General features: G+C 41.4%; 1 pseudogene across 1 annotated transcript in view; it reads left to right on the plus strand.

Moving 5' to 3' along the window:
* LOC310824128 (cytochrome P450 3A27-like) overlaps positions 1 to 21566 on the plus strand; it is a 65123-nt pseudogene that overhangs the window by 31743 nt on the left and 11814 nt on the right. The window contains exons 5-11 of the transcript in view: positions 12505 to 12604; positions 12738 to 12851; positions 13334 to 13422; positions 13533 to 13668; positions 14539 to 14691; positions 17808 to 18027; positions 18231 to 18391. The product of the transcript in view is annotated as a cytochrome P450 3A27-like (transcript). The remainder of the gene's footprint in view (positions 1 to 12504; positions 12605 to 12737; positions 12852 to 13333; positions 13423 to 13532; positions 13669 to 14538; positions 14692 to 17807; positions 18028 to 18230; positions 18392 to 21566) is intronic.

The raw sequence follows: 21566 nt of genomic DNA on the forward strand, positions 1-21566 counted from the left end.
TACAGAGCCATACCAGAACCACTTCCAGTGCTGAGACCTCAGGGACAAGAGCAACCCACCGTACTTGTAGTTCAGGTGCATACGCAGCAGCCCCAGCAGTTTAAGCCAGGGAAGGGCAGAAAGAGACCCCAAGGACGGTTCCAAAGAACAAACCCAAAAGGTCCATCTGACATGTGCTGGACATTTCCAAAGGGATTGTACTAATCCGAAATCGAGGGAGAATAGTAAACAGGGCTATAGTCAGCAACAGCAGAGGCCTCCACAAGGACCGGCCAATCCATATAGGGGACTAAATTATGGTTACTAGCTTCCAGTATTAACCACAGAAGCTGATCAAGAACCAATGCTGTAGGTTCAAATAGAAGATAGGAGATAGAGCCACAACCCTGCCCATACTGATCTCTGACCGGACTCCGGTGAATCTCTTGGGGAGGGATGCAATATGCATGCTGGGGATGAAAATATGGTGTTCCCCAGAAGGTGTATATGTAGATAATATGGTAATAAAGATACAAGAAATACCAATAACTGCAAGCGCAAATGTTTACTTGTTAAGGGAAATAAATGATGAAATAGAGCAAAATTGGTTAAGATGGAGAAAATTTATTGAAGCCCAATTGCCAGATGCAAGGAGACCACGATTTGACTTAAATTGCAACTCCTGCCAAGAACAAATCTGGCAGGAGCAAACCAAAAATCTGGTTGTCCCATTAATGTCACAATATATTATAGGGGAAAACAGGGAGCAGCTATACAAATAGATGAATTAGAATTCGTACAAAAGTGGTATAATAGACCTAATGCTGCTCATCATGGGTCATAAATGGTAAATAAAGGGTATAGAGCAAGAGTCTTGGGACCAATGATGAGAACCACATTAAAAAGTATTTGGAAAGAAACAAGTAACCCATTGGTAAAACATTTTGCGGATAAGGAATTCATAAAAATAATATATACCACAGGGAGTAGCCATATTGGTTGAACAACAGGTTCAGATGAAAGAAAAGTCAGATAATCAATTAAATAGAACCAATAACGCAACTAGAGGATATGATACGCATGCATCGGATTGCAGGGCCATTTGAGCAATCCATGTGGCTCTGAAGGGGGGCGAAGGTGGACTCTACAGGATTGTGGAGATCATATGAGGGTACTATAGTAGCGCCTACTGGGCTACTGGGGATTTTTGATCACTGGTGCGCATGGTTTTGACCATTGCGCAAGGGGGGAAGTTGTGAGAAAGATAAAAAATCCAAGGGTATTGGGCACCCTATGTACAGGCAATGGTAGAAAATGCATTTAAACTTATAGGTTAATTTATTAAAAACATTTAAATTACAAATTTGGTAATGGAATATGGAGACATGATAAAAAAGGTAATTGGGAAGAGATACATGCTTGTTGATATAGATAGATTCAGAAGATGGGTAGAAGCAGGGAACAGGGGTTACATTTCTAACAAGAGAAGAAATACCCAGATTTGGAATAACTAATGAGATTAGCTCAGATAATGGTGCAGTATGTATTCAGAAAACTGTGAAACAAGTCATACAGCAGTTAAGAATAATGCAAAGATTGGGTTGTGTCTACCATTCACAATCACAAGGAATGGTAGAATGAATAAATGGTACCCTCAAAACAAAGCTGAATAAGATATGTGCCAGCACAAAGCTTAATTGTGTAAATGCCTTGCCACTTGTATTAATGAACTATCGCATGCAGACTAACAGAAACACGAATTTAACACCGCATGAAATGCTTACGGGTCGACCCATGCCATTGCTAACAATAAGAGGACCTTACAAAGGACCACCGCTTGAACAACGCCAGATAGAATTGATACAATATATGAATTGATTAACTGAGATACACAAAGTTATATGTTCACAGGAAAAAGACAAGCAGCTGGAGCCGGAGACACCCCTGCCCAATCCGAGAACTCCAGGAGACCAGGTGTACATCAAAGTCTTCAGAAGGAAGTGGAACGAGCCAAGGAGAGAGGGACTGTACGAGGTAGTGAGAGCCACCCCCACTGCAATACAAGATCGAGGGAGCCTAACCTGGTACCACTAGAACCACAGCACCAGGGTCCCGAGGCAAGAACTCAGGCAAACCAGAGAAGAAGACGAAGGAATGGGTGAGATCGTACAGGAGCACAGAAGGAATGAGGGCACAGACTTTGGGAAATTAGACTGGTTTGACAACATCCTAGGATCATGGGGAGGAATGTTGGCGAAAATGGGAATAATGGTTGTGATAGTGATTGTAGTGTTAGGACTGTTATTTTGTTGTATAATGCCTGTTTTGAGATCCTTTTTTATACAGAGCACAATTAAGCAGATGAGTGTAACCAGAGGGATAGCTCCAATGGCACTCAACAGAATGGGAGGCCAACTAGACCTATATCCTGTTCTCGACTGGGGAGGCAGCAGTGAGTCTTCTGCCCCCTCATCCGATGATGACGAGATCGTCTACACTCCCAGCCAGGACTAGCCAGCGCTAACAGCTACACCTACATGGGAGAAGCATTGCTACAATCCTCAAGAAAGACGAAACCCTGGCCATACAAGGACTATATTCCCTTTGGGAATATTGACAATTTGAATGGACATTGACGTGTTTTAAAGTCTTATGTGTGACAATTATTGTGTGTAGTACTGATAGAATGACCATGTTGAATGTATGCATAGAGACACAATGGGATGGCTATGGATCAGAGACAGGGGATGGTCCCCTGTGTTGGACATAAAGTCCCATTATAGGTTGATGTGTTGTGTGTTGTTTTATTTTTATTAACAATTTGTGTAATCATTTAAATGTAGTTTAGTTGTTGCTCATGGGGACGGGTGCTCGTTTGCAGACCTGTAAAGTGGTTGCTCAATGATTGGATATGGTGAGAACCGTGGGGGAATTTTCCCTAATGAAAGAATGGGTTTTTCGCCCCCACCTGTAAAGGAGGCGTGTCCCCAGGAGCTAATAGATTGATGTAGATTGATGTCATACAGGTTATGTTTACTTCTGTGAGTCGCCTATGTATGTTGTCTTGAAATCACTTATATGTTTTATTGCTGTGTCATTGATGTGGGACTATTAAGTCCCAAAGGGGGGAATATATAGTAAATTTAAAGACAAATACTAGCCTTAGTAATCCCACACCTAGGGGAAAAGGTCACAAGGACACCAGATGGTCCTGGAACATCTCAGAGGGGTGAGATCACTTAGGTGGGGGCTGACTAGGGGGTATGGATGCTTTGAAGTAGAGTGGTATACAGCTGTGTAAACATGATCAGGTGATCTGGGGACAGGATGGATGGGTGATAAACACAGTTGTAAACAGCCAAGACAAAAGGGCTTTAGAAAACAGCCTAGATCAATTGATCTCTACAGTAGACTGATCGGCGCCAAGCCAAAGGGGGCGTAGCCCCGGGATGACGAAATGTAGTTCTTGAATATTATTGGTGTATGTAAACAGGAAGTAGACGTTTGTTGAATGAAGGTTGTTGACCTATGTGAAGTCTATAAAAAGACAGGTAACGGAAGTGAAAAGTGTGTTCAACTTTGCAAACCTGACCCGGCTTTGTTCTCTGTGAATAAAGTCTCTGAATGAATCAACAGCTCTGGTGAACGGTATGTTATTTCAAAATACCATGATTTAAATTCCACTACATCATTAACGACTGTTTTCCACACGCTTTTTTCATTGCATTGCCAGATAATCAATTGGTCATTGATGCGTCACGAATAACGACAATGCGTCGAAAATTAAAGAAATGTAAACATGAATTATGTCATTACTGTCTAAGCATCACAAAGCTGTATGCGTAAAGGCGTCAGGAAGACATTCTCGAGACTGCACCTGTAGTGTGTTCACTGTATGTCCACAGGAGTGTAAAGAGGATCAGGCTGCCCTGATGATGGAGGCAGCAGGACCGGCAGCTTTCGCAGCCTACACCCCACTCCCACAGAGGACATCAAGACGGGCCAGGCACACGAGAGAGAGGGCCAGAATGGCTAAAGAAAGAAAGGAAGAGAAGGAGGGTTGGAGGAGGGAGATGGAGGAGAGAGCGGAAGAGGTGGAGGGAGCCCAAAACCTTCTGCATAAGGTGAAGGAGCACACCGATGCAGAGAAGGAGAGGCTGAAGGAGGAGAGAGAGAGGGTGGACAAGGACAGAGAAATGGTGGACAAGGACAGAGAAATGGTGGAGAGGAAGAGGAAGATAGTCAACCATCTTAAAGATAATATGGAGAGGAAGAGGAAAGTGTTGGATAGAGACACTGAGAAAGTGAATGAATGCAATGCAATACTCAGTCGCATTCAAAAGACGCAGGAAAATAACAAAAAGGATTTGGAGGAGAGGATTGTCCAGTTGGAAATAAAGGCGAAAGAGGTGGAGGAGGTGGAGAAAGTGACAAAGGAGATGGAGGAGACTTTCCAGAGGGAGATGGAAAAAACAAGAAATGAGATGAAGAGGAGAGAGAAGGAGGTGGAGGAGAGAGAGAGGGTGGTGCAGGAGAGAGAGAAGGAGGTAAAGAAGAGCGAAGAGAGATTAAAGATGAGTGAGAAGGAGACCGAAACAATGGAGGTGATGAAGAGAAGGGTAGAAGAGGTCGACAGAGAGATGGAGAGAATCCTAGAGGAGAAAGAAATGGAGGTGAAACAAGTGAAAGAGAGGATGGAGGTGATGAAATGGGCAGAGGAGGAGAGAGAAAAAGACAGGAATGAGAAGAAGAAAGAAAAGGATATTGAATGGATGAGAAAGGAGTTGGAGGCGATGAAGAGAGTAGAGGAGGTGGAGAGAGAGAAGGAGAAAATCCTGGAGGAGAAAGAATGCGACGTTAAACGTGTGAGAGAAGAGATGGATGTGATGATAAAGAATATGGTGGAAAGGAGGGAGAGGGAAGTGAAAGAGGAGATGAGGATGAAGACAGAGATGGAGAGAGAGAGGGAGAAGATTGAAAAGGAGAAAGAAAAGGTTATTGAATGGATGAGAAAGGAGATGGAGGCGGGTATGAAGAGAGAAGAAGAGATGGAGAGAGAGATGGAGAGAATCCTGGAGGAGAAAGAAAGGGAGGTGAAACAAGTGAAAGAGAGGATGGAGGTGATGAAATGGGCAGAGGAGGAGAGAGAGAGAAACAGGAGTGAGAAGGAGAAAGAAAAGGATTTTGAATGGATGAGAAAGGAGTTGGAGGCGATGAAGAGAGTCGAAGATATGGAGAGAATCTTGGAGGAGAAAGAATGTGACGTTAAACACGTGAGAGAAGAGATGGATGTGATAAAGAATATGTTGGAAAGGAGGGAGAGTGAAGTGGAAGAGGAGATGAGAAAGATTACAGAAGATGTCGTGAAGTGGATGAAGACAGAGATGGAGAGGGAGATGGAGAAGATTGAGAAGGAGAAAGAAAACGATATTGAATGGATGAGAAAGGAGATGGAGGCGGGTATGAAGACAGTAGAAGAGATGGAGAGAATCCTGGAGGAGAAAGAAATGGAGGTGAAACAAGTGAAAAAGAGGATGGAGGTGATGAAATGGGCAGAGGAGGAGAGAGAGAGAAACAGGAGTGAGAAGGAGAAAGAAAAGGATTTTGAATGGATGAGAAAGGAGTTGGAGGCGATGAAGAGAGTAGAGGAGGCCGAGAAAGAGATGGAGAGAATCCTGGAGGAAAAGAAATGGAGGTGAAACAAGTGAAAGAGAGGATGGAGGTGATGAAATGGGCAGAGGAGGAGAGACAGAGAAACAGGAATGAACAGGAGAAAGAAAAGGATATTGAATGGGTGAAAAAGGAGTTGGAGGCAATGAAGAGAGTAGAAGTGGTCGAGAAAGAGATGGAGAAAATCCTGAAGGAGAAAGAAGATGACGTTAAACGCATGAGAGAAGAGATGGATGGGATGATAAATAATATGGTGGAAAGGAGGGAGAGGGAAGTGAAAGAGTTGATGACAAAGATTACAGAAGATGTCGTGAAGAGGATGAAGACAGAAATGGAGAGAGAGAAGGAGAAGACTGAAAAGAAAAGAGTAATGGCGGCGAACCTGGAGTTTGCCAGAGAGAGCATGGAGAGGGCTTTCCATAAAGGGAAACAAAATACAGGTATGCCCTCCATTATCTGCTTACAGTGCATTCTAAGCATGATCCTTTTGGCTTCTCAAATCACCTCAAAATAATTTAGATTTTATCTATACAAATGATAAGACAATTTTTCTCTTTCAGATATTTCAACACAGAGACAATTCTGGAAATCCACAACTATCTCGAACTTACTACCACAATAACTACCCTGCATACTACCACTATAACTACACTTGCCGTTTCAATTCTCTTTCATTAAAGTCATATTCAAAGGCAAACTGTGTGTCATGTTTGAAATGCTGTATTTTACAAGTTGCATAGCTGTAAACTATGTTGAGTGATGATGAGTTTAGGAAGAAAAGGTATGTAAAAAATGAATACTCCTGCACACACGATTGTTCCCTCTGCTTATTTATTGTGTCGACGTTTCGGTTTATGACCTTTATCAAAACATTTTTATCTGTGAGGTCTGTATTCCTAACACCACAAAAAGACAAAGTGGTGGTGTTTGTGTTTTTTACATTTACAAGTTGAGGAAGAAAAAACATGGCACATGTATGCACATGGGTTAGATTAGAAACAATCTGGGTAAACCTTAATTTGAAGAGGTATGCATGAGGTCTGTTATGTTTTTCTCTATATCCCATAATATTGATTACAATGATCAACATATTTGTACCCTGAAAAGAACCCAAACTGAACAAGTTCCCCATTATAAGTACCTGGGCATTTAGATAGATGATACACTTTTAAAATACATGTTGAAAAAGTGATCAACAGTTTGCGAGTTAGACTTGTACTTGTTTTGTAAAGAAATGTCTTGCTTCACCTTTGATAATAGGAGGAAGATTGTCTTGGCAACGCTCCTCCCTGTTCGTGATTATGGTGACACAATTTAAAATCACACGACAGCCTCAATTCTTAAACCACTAGACCCGATTTATCACTCTGCTCTGCAGTTCATTTGTAGGCATGTTTTCTGTACCCACCATTGTCTTTTGTATCTGTCTGTGGGTTGGGATTCTTTGACGTTGAGAAGGGCTTATCATTGGATTTCATCTGTATATAAAGCAGTTCTTTTAAAACTCCCATTTTACCTCACATCATTGCTTTTATGGCGACTTATTGGCGATCAAACTTGCAGCTTGTTACTATTTAATGTGCTACAAGTGATTACAGAATTGAGAAGAACGTTTTAGCTGCTGTGCTCCTCAGATATGGAATGATCTTCAGGCTAGACTGAGGTTGGAGCACTTGGTCCCTTACACTTGTACCATCATCTGCTTTTTAGTGGACAATATATGCAATAAATACCTTTTTTACACAAACATCTTGAATCAGAATGGGTCAGCCCTAGCCTCTTACACAAACAGGGTCAGAGTCAATGGGTACAAAACTGGAGCAAACGTGTGTATACCAAGATACTGTACCTGGACTCCTTTCCATTCCAAAAGAAATGTGTCCCTTTCCCTTCACTCAAATGTTGTGGATGACATGTACATAAAGCCACACACTGATGCAGGTGTGATGTTATGAGAGCTTTAGCATTTAGCATTTCCTGTGTTCAGGCGTTCTATTCACTTCTAATAGGACAAATGAAGGTACACTTGCCTCATAAGGCTCATTCTTGTTTCATTTGTCCTATTAGCTCCTACTGACCTCACTTTACACAGACACAGAGGAGGAGAGACTCAAACTCATTAGAAGTTTATTACTGGATCAGTTTACAAAACAAAACAAAACTGCATGGAGCGTACAGTACAGCAGAGCATGGAGTACCAGACATGAACACACACATCGGAGCTGTCACAGTGGTATACCTTGGATCACACACAGACACACACACACACACACACACACACACACACACACACACACACACACACACACACACACACACACACACACACACACACACACACACACACACACACACACTCACTCTCTCTCAGGGCTGCATGCGGATAGCTCCATCCAGTTTGATCTCCATTGATCATGGGGTTCTCAGCCAGTGATGTCACCAGGTGGGCAAACTCTGCAGGGTCTCCCAGGCGCGAGGGGAAGAGCACTTGGCGGGCCAGGAATGAACGCACCTTCTCAGGTAAACCCGCCAGGAGAGGAGTGGAGAACAGACCTAAGGAGAGGGAGAGAGAGGTTGTCTGATATGGAGAGGAAGGGGGTGGGGGGGGAGTGTGTGAAAGAGTGCGAATGTATGTGTGTGTGTTTACTGACTGGGTGCGATGGTGACCACACGGATGTCCATGGGTGCCAGGTCTCGGGCGATTGGTAGAGTCATCCCAACAATACCCCCCTTAGAGGCTGAATACGCAGCCTGACCCACCTACAAAGAGAGACAGTGAGAGTGAAGGAAGGGGCTGTTGAGACAGTGTTTGTGTGTGTGTGTGTGTGTGTGTGTGTGTGTGTGTGTGTGCGTGCATGGTGCAATAGAGGTCTTGGCAATCTGTTGGTTCTTGTGTGTGATTGGCTGATGGTACTGCAGCATGTTGACCTCTTCCTCACTGCAGGGTCTACTACAGTTGGAGCAGTCAGAGAACACAGCCTGGGCCCCTGCAACCAAACATACACCCTGAAATATGGTTTGGACAAAGGATCCCAATGTCAAGATAATATTGCTGTAGGGAGGCTACTCTATGACACAATACCATGTGGAAATGTCAATGATTTTCTAAAGATGAGTGGATAGTGGATAGTGGATAGTGGATAGTGGATAGTGGATAGTGCCTGGTGGGGTCGCAGACTTCAGGCAGATTGTTGACCTAATACGAAACATTAGTACTTTATTTGGACATTATATGATACTTTTGAAGCCCTGAAATAGTGGGAGTATGTTTACAAATGTTTTTTTAAAAACCCATTGAATTAAAGTTGAGAATATCTACTTTGACCCCATAATAATTGTTTGATTTCAAATCCAAGTGTAGAGCTAAAAGAACAGAAAATGCTTCCTCTTTCCAATACTTATGAAGAGCACTGTATTCATGTTAATCAGTTGCTTCATTACTGTAATATGTGATGTGTTTTGAACTAGTATTTTGAAATTCTGTTTTTAGGAGCCAATGATATAAAACAAGTGCATACATGTAAAGAACATAACACATTTTTAGAGGAGTTCAAATATGTAAAATTCAGTATTACTCGAAAGAAAATATTTGCCCAAAAATATTTGCCCCATAGTCCTTCTTGAATCAATGGGTCTGCAAACTATTAAAATCCGATAGGGATCAAACAGGCAGCAACTATTAGCAGGATGTTAAGATAAAGGCCGACAATAACATCACTGAGTTTTGCCCTCTGCGCAGGGATCCCCTTTCAATTATTCACTAGCCATGGCTTCAACTTCACCTCTCACATACTCTTTCGCCTGTGTTTCATGATCTGAAACACAGGTGTCATGACGGGATAAAATAATCACTTCAGCAGACGTGTCCGGGGTTACTCAGAAGAAGCGATTGAACCTGTAAAGATGGGTTACCTTCCGTACTTCTCCACCGAGACATGAACTCTCCTTGCCTTACTCATCACTCTGATCGTAGTGTAAGAAGTTTTAATAAAAAATATTATTTGTTAGTTAGTTAGTTGTGATAATACATACAAATGATAGTATTGATAATTACAGTTATCTAACAGTTTCAATGATACCTATGACTTGATCGTTTTGCTTTTGTTTCAAGTCAGATTGTTGATTTATATTTGTTCTGACCAGGTATGGATACTGGCCATATGGAATATTAAAAAAAACTAGGCATTCCTGGTCCTAAACCCATCCCTTTCCTCGGGACGATAATGGGATATAAGAAGGTTTGTAGAGATTAAGCCCATAAACAACAACATTGTAGACTCATCCATGATGTGTGTTGTTGTGGTGAAAGCCATGGGAGCTGAATATGAATTGTTTTACCCAGAAAAATGGGCAATAAAGCTTTTGAACGAAAACGAAAAGAGAGGAGTGGGAGCCGGTCTGTAGTGGAAAAGGGCCATCATAGACTAAGCCATAATTCAGGTTTATGACAAGCATTTATGAACTGGCTATTTTTTTGTTTCGTTTTTTTGTTCCCAGGGTGGTTTCACCAATGTTGACACAGAGAGCTTCCAGAAATATGGGAAACTGTGGGGGTGAGTCTGCTAAACTGATCCTGGTTATTGTTAACTATGATGTATATATGTATCTCTCAGTGTCTACAGTATACACTCTTAAACCAGGCGGACACTGTGCGATTTTCACAAACACAGACGATCCAACCGACGAAATGGTCTCATACACCAAGACAAATGATCTGTCTTGATGCAAGTACACTGCCTAAGCAACAATTTCATGCTTCCACATTAATAATTTGAATCTGTTATTGAGCGATTTAAGTTTTAAGCTTTTAAGTATTCTGTAGTATGGTCCCAAACACAACTTGTGCGTTGCCAATGTTTGACAACATCCTGGATTCTCATTGGTTGAGGCTCCTATATTGCCTCTGAGCACGTCTCAAACTGCATGAATAAAGAGGAGCCACGACATGTCAGAATTCAAATCGGAAGTGATTGTGTCTTCCCTCCATGTCATTGAAAGGGCAAAAATGTAATTAAAAAAATAAAGAAAAAAAGGGTTCTAAAAGGATTCTTTGGTTGAATAACTCTTATGGGTTCCATTTGCAGTGCCCTGCGTAAGTAATGGGACAAGCATTTTTTCTTCTTTTGCATTATGCAAATGTCCAAATTAAGCACTCGTATTTGTATGCAAAAGTGCAAAAGTCTGTGACCCATTGACCCAACCAGACGCTGGGTATCTTCTCTGGTAATGCTCTGCCAGACCTATATTGTAGCGATTGTTGTTTGTTTTTTTAGGATGTTTTGTCCTCCTCTTCAGCAAATTAAATGCATGTTCTATAGGATTCTATAGGATTCACTTTTTGGCCCTGAATAATTTCCTAGTTGCTATGGCAGTATGTTTTGGGTCATTGTCCTGCTGTATGGTGAAATGCCGTCCAATGAGTTTGGAGCAATTAACTTGTACTTGGACTGACAAGATGTTTCTGAACACTTCCGAATTCATCCTCATCAAAGGAGACGTGAGCCAGTTCCAGTGGAAGCCATACATGCCCAAGGCATAACACCCCCTCCCCCATATTTCACAGATGATGTGGTATGCTGTGAATATTGGGCAGTTCCTTTTTTTCTCCACACTTTCTCCGGTACATGTTTTTCCAGAACTCTGCAGGCTCTTTTAGGTACTTTTTAGCAAACCGTAACCTGGCCAGCCTGTTTTTGTGGCTGAGTAGTGGTTTGCACCTTGCAGTGTAGCCTCTGTAGTTCTGCTGGTGAAGTCTTCTGCGGATGGTAGTCTCTGACTCATTGACGCCTACCTCCTGGAGAGTGTTCCTAATCTATGGGGCAGTTGTTGTTTTTTTTGTTTTTTTTTATTATGGTGAGCATTCTTTGGTTATCCACTGGAAGTCTTCCTTGCCATTTGCGATTTCTTAGCTCACCAGTGCTTTCTTTCCTTTTAATGAAGTTCCAAACTGTTGATGTTGGTAGGTTTAAGGTTTTAATGTTTCATTTTTTTCTGATATTTCAGCATCATAATGGCTTCCCTGACTTTCAATAACATCTCTTTGGTCCTCATGTTGACAAGACACCAATAGCAGACTGCACAAATTATGTGACGGAACACACCTGACGAACACACCTGTCAAGCCAATTGTCCCATCACTTTTGTGTAGCCTGAAATAGGGGGATTATGCATAAAAGTGTTGTAATTTCTGAATGATAAACCAATATGTACACAAATAACATCAAATAAAAGATGAGAATCTCTACGTTCTCATTTCAACTCCAAAAAGAAGAAAAAATGCTTCACTGTCCCATTACTTTCGCACGGTACTGTATAACCTTCTGTGGAAAAGGGTTCTACATGGAACCCAAAAGGTTTCTTCAAAGGGAGAGTGGAAGAAGAACCCTTTTTGGTTCTAGGTAGCACTTTTTTTCTAAGAGTGCAGGATCTGTGATGGGTCTGTCTGTCTCTATCTATGGTATATTCGCTTGAATGCCACAGCCTATTTGAGTATTGTTGCTGACCATGTGCATCCCTTCATGGCCACAATTGACCCATCTTCTAATGGCTACTTCCAGTATGATAATGTCAGCATGATAATGTCACAAATCAAAAGTTGTCTTAAACTGGTTTCATGAACATGACAATGAGTTCAGTGTTCTTCAGTGGCCTTCCCAGGATCTGAATCCAATAGAACACCTTTGGGATGTGGTAGAACGGGAGATTCACATCTTGAAAGTGAACCTGAAAAATCTGCAGGAATTGAGTGATGCAATCATGTCATCATGGACCAGAATCTCAAAGGAATGTTTCCAACATCTTGTGGAATCAATGCCACGAAGAATTGAGGCTATCTTTGTTTTTGCTGGTCTGTAGGATCTATGATGGCCGTCAGCCCATCCTGTGTATCATGGACACAGCCATGATCAAAACCATCCTCATCAAGGAATGCAACTCCCTTTTCACTAACAGGAGGGTAATACGCTAAATTGAAGTTGTTGTATGGGGAAAAAAACATAAGGGCTCCTTAAATAGATAATATCATTGTTATTATAGCATTATTAATAGTAGGTTAATCTTGCAGTTTATAATTATTATTATTTTTCTAGAATATCTATCTCAACGGGCCTCTGTATGACGCCGTGTTTATCGCTGAGGATGATGCATGGAGACGGATCCGCAGTGTCCTGTCTCCCTCCTTCACCAGTGGGCGGATCAAAGAGGTACAGTCCCATCTCTCCTCTCCTTCTTTCATTCATTCCTTTATACAACACAAATAAATGAATGACTGACAACTCTGACGCGCGCGCGCGCGCGTGTGTGTGTGTGTGTGTGTGTGTGTGTGTGAGAGTGTGTGTGTGATTTGTACTATGTGTATAGTGTGTATTCATTGTTGTTTGTTGTTGTGTGAAGCAGCAACTTTAATTAATTAATCCAAGACAAATTTTCATCCGGGACAATAAAGTATATTTGATCTTATCTTCGATAAGTTCAGTGGTCAGATGACAGAGTATAGAATAATAGTTCATCTTTGGAGTCACTTATTTTTTGACTATATACATAATGTATCCTGTATGGATGTATATTCTCAGGCTATATAAACATTAAAATAATTCCTGTTTCAAACATGATATTAATATATGTTTTGCACATATTAATCCACGTATCAATCATGATATTTTTCCATGTATCCTTCCCAACTCAGATGCTCAGGATCATGAAGCAGCACTCTGGTAACTTGGTCAGCAATCTGAAGAAGACGGCTGATAACGATGAGCCCATTGAACTAAAGGAGTGAGTATTTATCTCCGAGACGATAAGGTGAATTTGTAATTTCAGTGAACTCCCCCTTTAATTTTGTGGTTGTGATTCTGGTGGTCAGAGATTGTGTGGTTGTGTTCCAGGTTCTTTGGACCATACAGTATGGATGTGGTCGTCAGTACTTCATTCAGTGTCGACATCGACTCCCTCCACAACCCCTCCGACCCCTTTGTGACCAACATCAAGAAAATGCTCAAGTTTGACATCTTCAGCCCACTGTTCCTCACAGTCGGTACAACTGCCCCCATATAGCTTTCAGTCATTTTGTGCTTAATAAATGAAGCTATCGATTTTATTGATTAGACTGACATAAACCACACTGCCAATGGTTTGCGCTCTACTCATTTGACAAACACATGGGCCCTGTCCAGAACCAACCTCTAGTTCCTAAATGCTGGACACTTGGAGATCTGAGTGGACTGGATACAGAAGTGTCTAGGGATAGAGCCTAGGAGTTGTTTCTTGACAGGGCTGTGCATTGAATAGGATTGGAGTCACGTATCATGGTATTTCCTGTTCCTGTTTGTAACCGTGGCATTTCCTGTCCGTCCAGCATTCTTCCCCTTCATGGGTCCTGTTATGGCAAACATGGAGGTATCCCTATTCCCTGCCTCGGTCACAGATTTCTTCTACGCTGTCTTTCAGAAGATCAAGTCCAATCGCGTGGCTAGCACCAGGAAGGTATGTAAATATAACCGATCAAATATACGATCTTCAGCCAGTATTGTGTAATACAATTGTAGAGATTTGGTAGCATCTGGTAGTTCTCATGTGATTTTGATCTGACGTAAGCCTGCTTCCAGAGTCGGGTAGATTTCCTGCAGCTGATGATAGACTCACAGAAAGACAGCAACTCAAAGGGAGAGGAGCAGAGTAAAGGTGCCTGCCTTAAACACACACACACACACACACACACACACACACACACACACACACACACACACATACACACTGTATACTAGCATCTAACACACACACATACAGTACCTGCCTCAAACACCTATACCTACAAACACACCGTGGAAATACTCTACTTCGTCCCTTTCTCACACCTACCACCCCATTTCTCCCATCATCATAGGATTGAGTGACCATGAGATCTTATCCCAGGCAATGATGTTCATCTTTGCTGGCTATGAGACCACCAGTAGCTCTCTGTCCTTCCTGGCCTACAATCTGGCAACCAACCCTCACATCATGACCAAGCTGCAGGAGGAGATAGACACTGTGTTTCCCAACAAGGTAACCCCTCTGCAGACTCCTATTTTGTACTATTCATGTGGAACAGGAAATATGATAGTGACAGTGTTTTAGAGGGTACTGATGAGTGTGTAACCCCTGACTTCTACAGATGGTTAGATAGGTGACAGTATTTTGCAGTGTGCTAATGTGTCTGTAGCATCCCTGTGCAGACTTCTGCCCAGTATTATTCATTTGAAACAGGAAGTAGATAGGTGTTGTTGGAATCTTCAGAATAGTTAAAAGGCCAGTACCTGAGGACCTGAGGGATCTACAGGGTATATACCTTAAAAGCATGTCTGACATGCAGTGGTGTGCATGACCATAGAGTGATTTCTAAACTAATACAATTATCTTAAAATAAATTATAAAACTAACAGGTAATCAGTGCAGAGACTTGTGTGATATGTGCTCTCCATCTGACACGTGCTGCTGCATTTTGTATCATTTGCCAAGAGCTTTCTTTGGTCGACCAGACAGGAGAGTGTTACAGTAATCAAGGCTGCTAGTAATACAAGCATGCATTCGTCTCTCAGTGTCAGCCTGGGAGAGGAAAGGTTGCACCTTTACAGCTGTGTTCTGTAAAGGTCCATGTAATATTCAAGCTTTCTAAAAGCTTCCTAACGGTTGTAATGACTATCTTTAATCGGTAGCGATCAGGGAACAAGATCCCTTATAATAAATCCCTTATGAATAAATATTTCATTTACGAACGCTGTTTTGGTTCGGAAAACACGCTTTTTAAAATGCAGTGTCCTACCTGACATTCGGTTTGCATATAAACATGTTGTTAGTGCCAGGGGTGTTCTAGGGGAGTAGACTGACCTTTCTCTGGTGGCTGCCTCTCCCAATCGTGTGCGCATGCAGAAACACAACAGCTAATGTCCAACACTGCAAGTTCATTTCGGGGGGATATATTATTATTAGGGAGGATGTTGTTGTTTGGACAACTTCAGACAGAATTTCTCCACGATGGCAGATTTCCGACAAACTTACTTACTCTTCTTTAAGTGATACAAATATGTTTTAGTCACATTCTTGATATGGGTTTCAAAATTAAGATCTGAGTCAATGGTGACACCTTGTTTTTTTGCCTGGTGCTTAGTGTTACTGTAAGTAGTGTCTTTAAGTGTGCAGACAGTTTCTCTCTTTCGGCTTTTGCTCGAATGACTAGTTCCTCTGTCTTATCTTGGTTGAGCTGTATGAAGTTCTGTGACATCCATATTTCACCAGGAAATCAATCAAACTGAAATTGTTGGGTGATACAGAAATGTACAGCTGGGTGTCATCTTCGTAACTGCAGTAATTAATATTGTGCTTCCTGATGACACTGACGAGGAGTACAGGCCCTAAAATTCAACTTTGAGGAACCCCACAGGTGTGGTCACCAATGGGAAACAAAATGGCCAGTTAGGTTGGTCCTACACCAGTTAAGAACTGGACCAGAGAGGCCAACCCACTTCTCAAGTCTATCAATAAGGATATCATGGTCCACAGTATCAAAAGCTGCACTCAGGTCCAGCAGGACAAGGACAAAGAGCATTTTGGCATCAGCATTAATTAATTAATTCTAAGGTCATTAAGAACCTAGTTAATAACTTAACAACATAGTGCTATCTCAGTGCTATGATCGGCACAAAAGCCAGATTGGAACATGTCAAATGGGAATAAGGAGATTATTTAACAGTTTGAACACCTTTTTTTCAAGAATTATTATTTTTTTGCTTAAAAAGGGAAGGTTGGAGATTGGCCTAAAATCGCTAAGGACTGAAGAGTCTAAGTTACTTTTCTTCAGGAGGGGTTTCACCATGGTAGTTTTAGGTGCAGATGAACAGACCCCCACTTTGCTGAGCATTTCTGTATGACCACTGCAAAAGAGTTCATAGTGCTTCCATGTGGTGGAAGGTGGGGTAGCAAGTCATCAAACACATCTTCAGGTCTTGCCTGAGTGATCCTCCTCACCTAATATTGGTTCTCTTATCTCAGAAGTATGTTGCAAATTCCTCACATTTGTAGGTGGAGAGCAGATCACCAGGTGTCTTGTGGGCGGGATTTATAAGGCTGTCAATCGTTGAAAAGAGCACTGTTTGAGTTGTTATGATTCATTATCAATTTTGAGAAATGATCCCGTCTGTCTTGGCGTTTTTTTATTGCCTTATTAAAAGCAGAAAGATGCTCTCGAAGAATATCAAGGTGGACCTGCAGTTTTTGTCAGCTCAGACTTTCTGCAAATTCTTTTAAATTTGGCCACAGCCTTTTTCAGTTTGACTGGTGCTACAGAGTCGATAGTTGCCCTTAGTTTGGTGTTGAAGCTGGTTGCTAAATCATTATCACAGGAGGAAGCTGTTGATGGTGTACTATTCATATTCATATTCATCATGAAATTCTCATCTGCTCAGCGACATGGCTAGATAAATAATAGAGTGAAAATATATTTTTCCCCACTTCTAATAGACTGACATGCATTCATGTTTAGCCAGGTTTCAGATAAAAACATTACAGTGCAGCTTTCGCTCTGAGATAAGATCAATAAAGGTTTTGCCAGATAGGGACCTAATATTCAAAAGCACCATGGTAATGTTCTCTGGGCTGTTCGGTGCTGCCCGGCCACAGTTAATGGAATGGATACCAAGTTATTCACATTTGAACCACCTGACAGTTTTCTTGTAGTCTGTCGACTGTGATAGGAAATAATAGACTATAGCACATTCAGTATTCCAAGCAGTCAATCCACTAAAAGCAGCCCAGTTTAGTGGCATTTTGACTTCTGATTGATCCTTGTGTACATCTATCATTTACATTGTTCAGTGGAATCTAAATGTATTTTCTTCTAACTATCAAGATAACATTATTTAGCGATTTTTTTGTTTATTCATGTATAACAAAAAAGCAAGACACTATTACACATGTACATTGAAAGTAATGGCGTTCTGTATGCGGGTGTCATGAAATTAGGCTATGCAGATTAGAATAAGTATAGTACTGTGTTCATTTCCCCCCAAAAAAACACAAAAAACTAACAGCTCTTCAGATTTGCGACGAAAAAGAGTTAGTTCTGGGCTACGGCTACGTGAACGACCAATCACTAGTGCTCATGTGAGTGTAATATCCCTGTGCAGGCTCCTATCCAGTACGAGGCTCTGATGCAGATGGACTATCTAGACAGCGTTATCAACGAGTCTCTCAGGTTGTACCCCATCGACTTGAAAGAGTCGCCAAGAAATCTGTTGAGATCTGCGGCATCACCATCCCCAAGGGTATGGTCATCATGATACCCATCTGGACCTTGCACCGTGACCCCGATGTGTGGGAAGACCCAGAGGAGTTCAAACCAGAGAGGTAATGGGCCACATCTTAACCACAACCACAATATCAATCACAACAGCAACGATAAGAGCAGTGTTCCACAAACAACCATAAAACAAACCTAAATGCGACGACCAAACACAAACAGGTTTCTTCAACCATGTATAACCATCATATTACTGTGATTTAATTGATATGTTCTTTAACCCCTCCTCCTCTGAACTCTCCGTGTGTAGGTTCAGTAAGGAGAACAAGGAGAGCATCTCCATACACCTACATGCCGTTCGGGTTGGGCCCATGGAACTGTATCGGGATGCGATTCGCTCTGGTATTGATGAAACTGGCGATGGTGGAGATTCTACAGAGGTTCAACTTCACCGTCTGCAAAGAGACAGAGGTGAGACAAAATAATGATACAATGATTGTAAATATAATTTTGTACCTATGACTTTGTTGCGTTTCTATATGTAGCAGAGGTGATTTTGGAATCACACTCGGGTGATGAGGTAGCCCTGCCTGAGACATGTAAACTGAAGTGTCGCCCTCAGACCTTGAGGATGTCCTCTTGGCTTAATAGTAGCGTTTGTGTCTTCCACATGGGAGACCCGGGTTTGAACCCCCATACTACAATTCTGTACTTGCGTACTGCATGAGTATGTACTCCCCATTTAATTTCCCAGATTGCATTTTTCAGTACTAGGCGCCAATCATCCTCAGTATAGGCTACCTACTAAATGATGGAAGTGTGAGATTTAAAAAAAAAGCTATTTGTATTTCTGCAAAACTCCCTCGAGACTTCATAGGGCCATTTTAATGTATGCCGACCCAAGAGAGGTTGTCCAGGAGTTTGAGTTTATTTGAATTTATAGTGCAATGCTACCCGAACGTAACAGTGACACTGTATTAGGTAACATTCATAGTGTAACGCTGACATCTGTTTTACTCGTTCCTTCATACTTTAACTGTGTGTCAACTCTCACCAGATCCCCATTGAGATGGACCTACAGAACACTCTGATGCCCATACGGCCCATCAAACTCAAGCTGCTGTCCCGCTGCCAGGAGTCCAACGACAACCAGCTCAAAGCAGACAGCCAGTGATGAGGACCTGCCCTGCTGCAGGTCTCTCAGTTATTATGTTACACATAGATCTAGGATCAGCCCCAACACTGGCTACTTTCAAAAATGGGCTTAAAAAAAAAAAGGGCTTCGCTTTTGCCTTAAATTGAAACTAAATTGGAGCTAATAATTGCACTGTGACCCTAAAATGCACTGTGACTTTTATTCTTTTTTTATGTCTTTTATGCGTTTTTTATTCAAAAAAAATTTCATGCTGTTTCCTTTTTATCTATTTTACGTAAAGCACTTTGAATTGCCTCTGTGTATGAAATGTGCTATATAAATAAACTTGCCTTGCCTTGCCTTGCCTCGCCTCTGGGCTCTGCTGCTACTGTATGCTGCTCTCTTTGTATCTGTCTAATAGTGGAGGTCCAGGACTAGTTGTACAGAGACAGTTGTTGTCTGTCGTCTGCAGGGCAGGGATTTGCATGTGACTTGTGCATGTTTTGTACTCGTCTGGTAGTGGGTCTCTATCATCACGCTAAAAACGTGTGTATAATCACAAACTAAATCATAACATGAGAATGAACAACATGCCATCAAAACATGACAATAAATAGGTGTTAGATTAGATTCAACTTTATTGTCATTGTGCAGAGTACAAGTACAGAGACAACGAAATGCAGTTAGCGTCTAACCAGAAGTGCAAAAAAGCAGAAAAGTGCAATGTGAACAATATATACAGGTAGAGCAGTATAAGCAATATATGAGCAGTATAAGTAGTGCAGTATAAGCAGTATATGAGCAGTATAAGCAGTATATGAGCAGTATAAGTAGTGCAGTATAAGCAATATATGTATTAACAGTAACATTATAAGCAGAATAAATATAGAATGCAGTATGAACAGTATAAGCAGTATATGAGCTGTATAAGTAGTGCAGTTACCAATGTATTGGGTCTATCTATGGGTATCGTAGTGCAGCAGTAGTCAAAATGTACCTGCATTTTATCGGTTGAAGTGCCATCTCATCTGTCATAAGATTTGACTTGTAAAACTGAAAAGTAGGATACAACTAATAGCCTAAATGTATAAACACAGACCACAACCAAAAAACAACATGGGAAAATCGTTTACGCATCCTCTGCAGCAGGAACAGTGCAGAGAAAAAGTATGTACAGTAAACCCCATAACTGAATACACTTCATACGCTTCAGCGCGACACAGAACGCCTATACTGCAACAAAGTAAAAAGATGAGACAGACACGTGTCTTCAATAACTTGCATGTTTAATCAAAATACAAGCATTCGGCACATCGTTAACTTGTAGGAAAGTTTAATCAGGTTTTATCAATTGTATTATTTTAAATGTGAAATAAATATCATCAGTGCAGAGGCTATAACACACTACAAAAGTCACATTAAATCACGGAAAGTAGGCTAGGCTAATTAACGGAACTATATGAATATACAGCCCGAGCCCAGTCCAGGGCTCTGAAAGCGACAAGTAACAAGTGTGCCCATCAACTGTCTAGATATTAGGCCTATACGTAACATTTAGTCCTCCACTTTATATCACAGGTAGTATAACGTTTAAAATGACTACAAAACAAAAGCAATATAGTCTACAGTGAACGGCGCATTGTCCATTTGTCATACATGTCCAAACAGACCCGCTCACTTGAATAGGAAAGTAGCGCGGCGGTTCGTTGCTTCAGCAAACCTCTCGATGACTTTACTGTTGAAATCCATCTGTCCCTGGATCAATGCATTTTCAATGGAAATCATGTCACGGCCGTTCAGTCGCTGGTGTCTGTTCTGTTCTGACAGATGTATAATGTCTTTGAATCCAGCCGATGCCCAAATAGTCTCCACCAAAAATCATACATGGGAAACAGAACAGCGCATGTTTCGAGGTGGTAGCGGTTAGCCATCTCTTTTTGTCAAACCATTCCTGTTGGCCCTAAACGTTTTATCTCCAACTTCTCTTCCAAAGGCAATGTACTAAACCGCATGGTCAACAAATAATCTACACGATTCATTGTGAAAACTTTAGCTAGCTAGCATTAGCGATAGACGTACAGTAGATGAACTGAATTGCTTTGTGATTATTTCCTGTCATGTCAGACCACGTTAACGACATTAGCGTTTAATAGTTTTTCGCCACCTGTTGCTAGGCAGAATTCATACCCAATATAATTTGCGTGAGGTTTTCCCTGCTTACGCCAAACACGCTCACGTTGTTCCCCTCGCAACGATGGGGCAAGAGTGCTCCGCTGCCCCACAGCAGAAAGACGGGACAGGGAGCGCAGTCCGCACACACTAGTAATTACTAGTAATTAGTAATTACTCCAAAAACAGCACTATACGGATTATGAGTCAAGTTTTATATATTCATACACACCAATTTCACCATTTAATCTATTTTGTATTAAATATAAAATACTTATTATTATTACTAATAAAAAATATGACTAATAATTGTTTCGTATTTGTAATGTACTTTATGAGACT

The sequence above is a fragment of the Argentina silus genome (genome assembly GCF_951799395.1).
Source record: "Argentina silus genome assembly, chromosome: Y".
Lineage (NCBI taxonomy): Eukaryota > Metazoa > Chordata > Actinopteri > Argentiniformes > Argentinidae > Argentina > Argentina silus.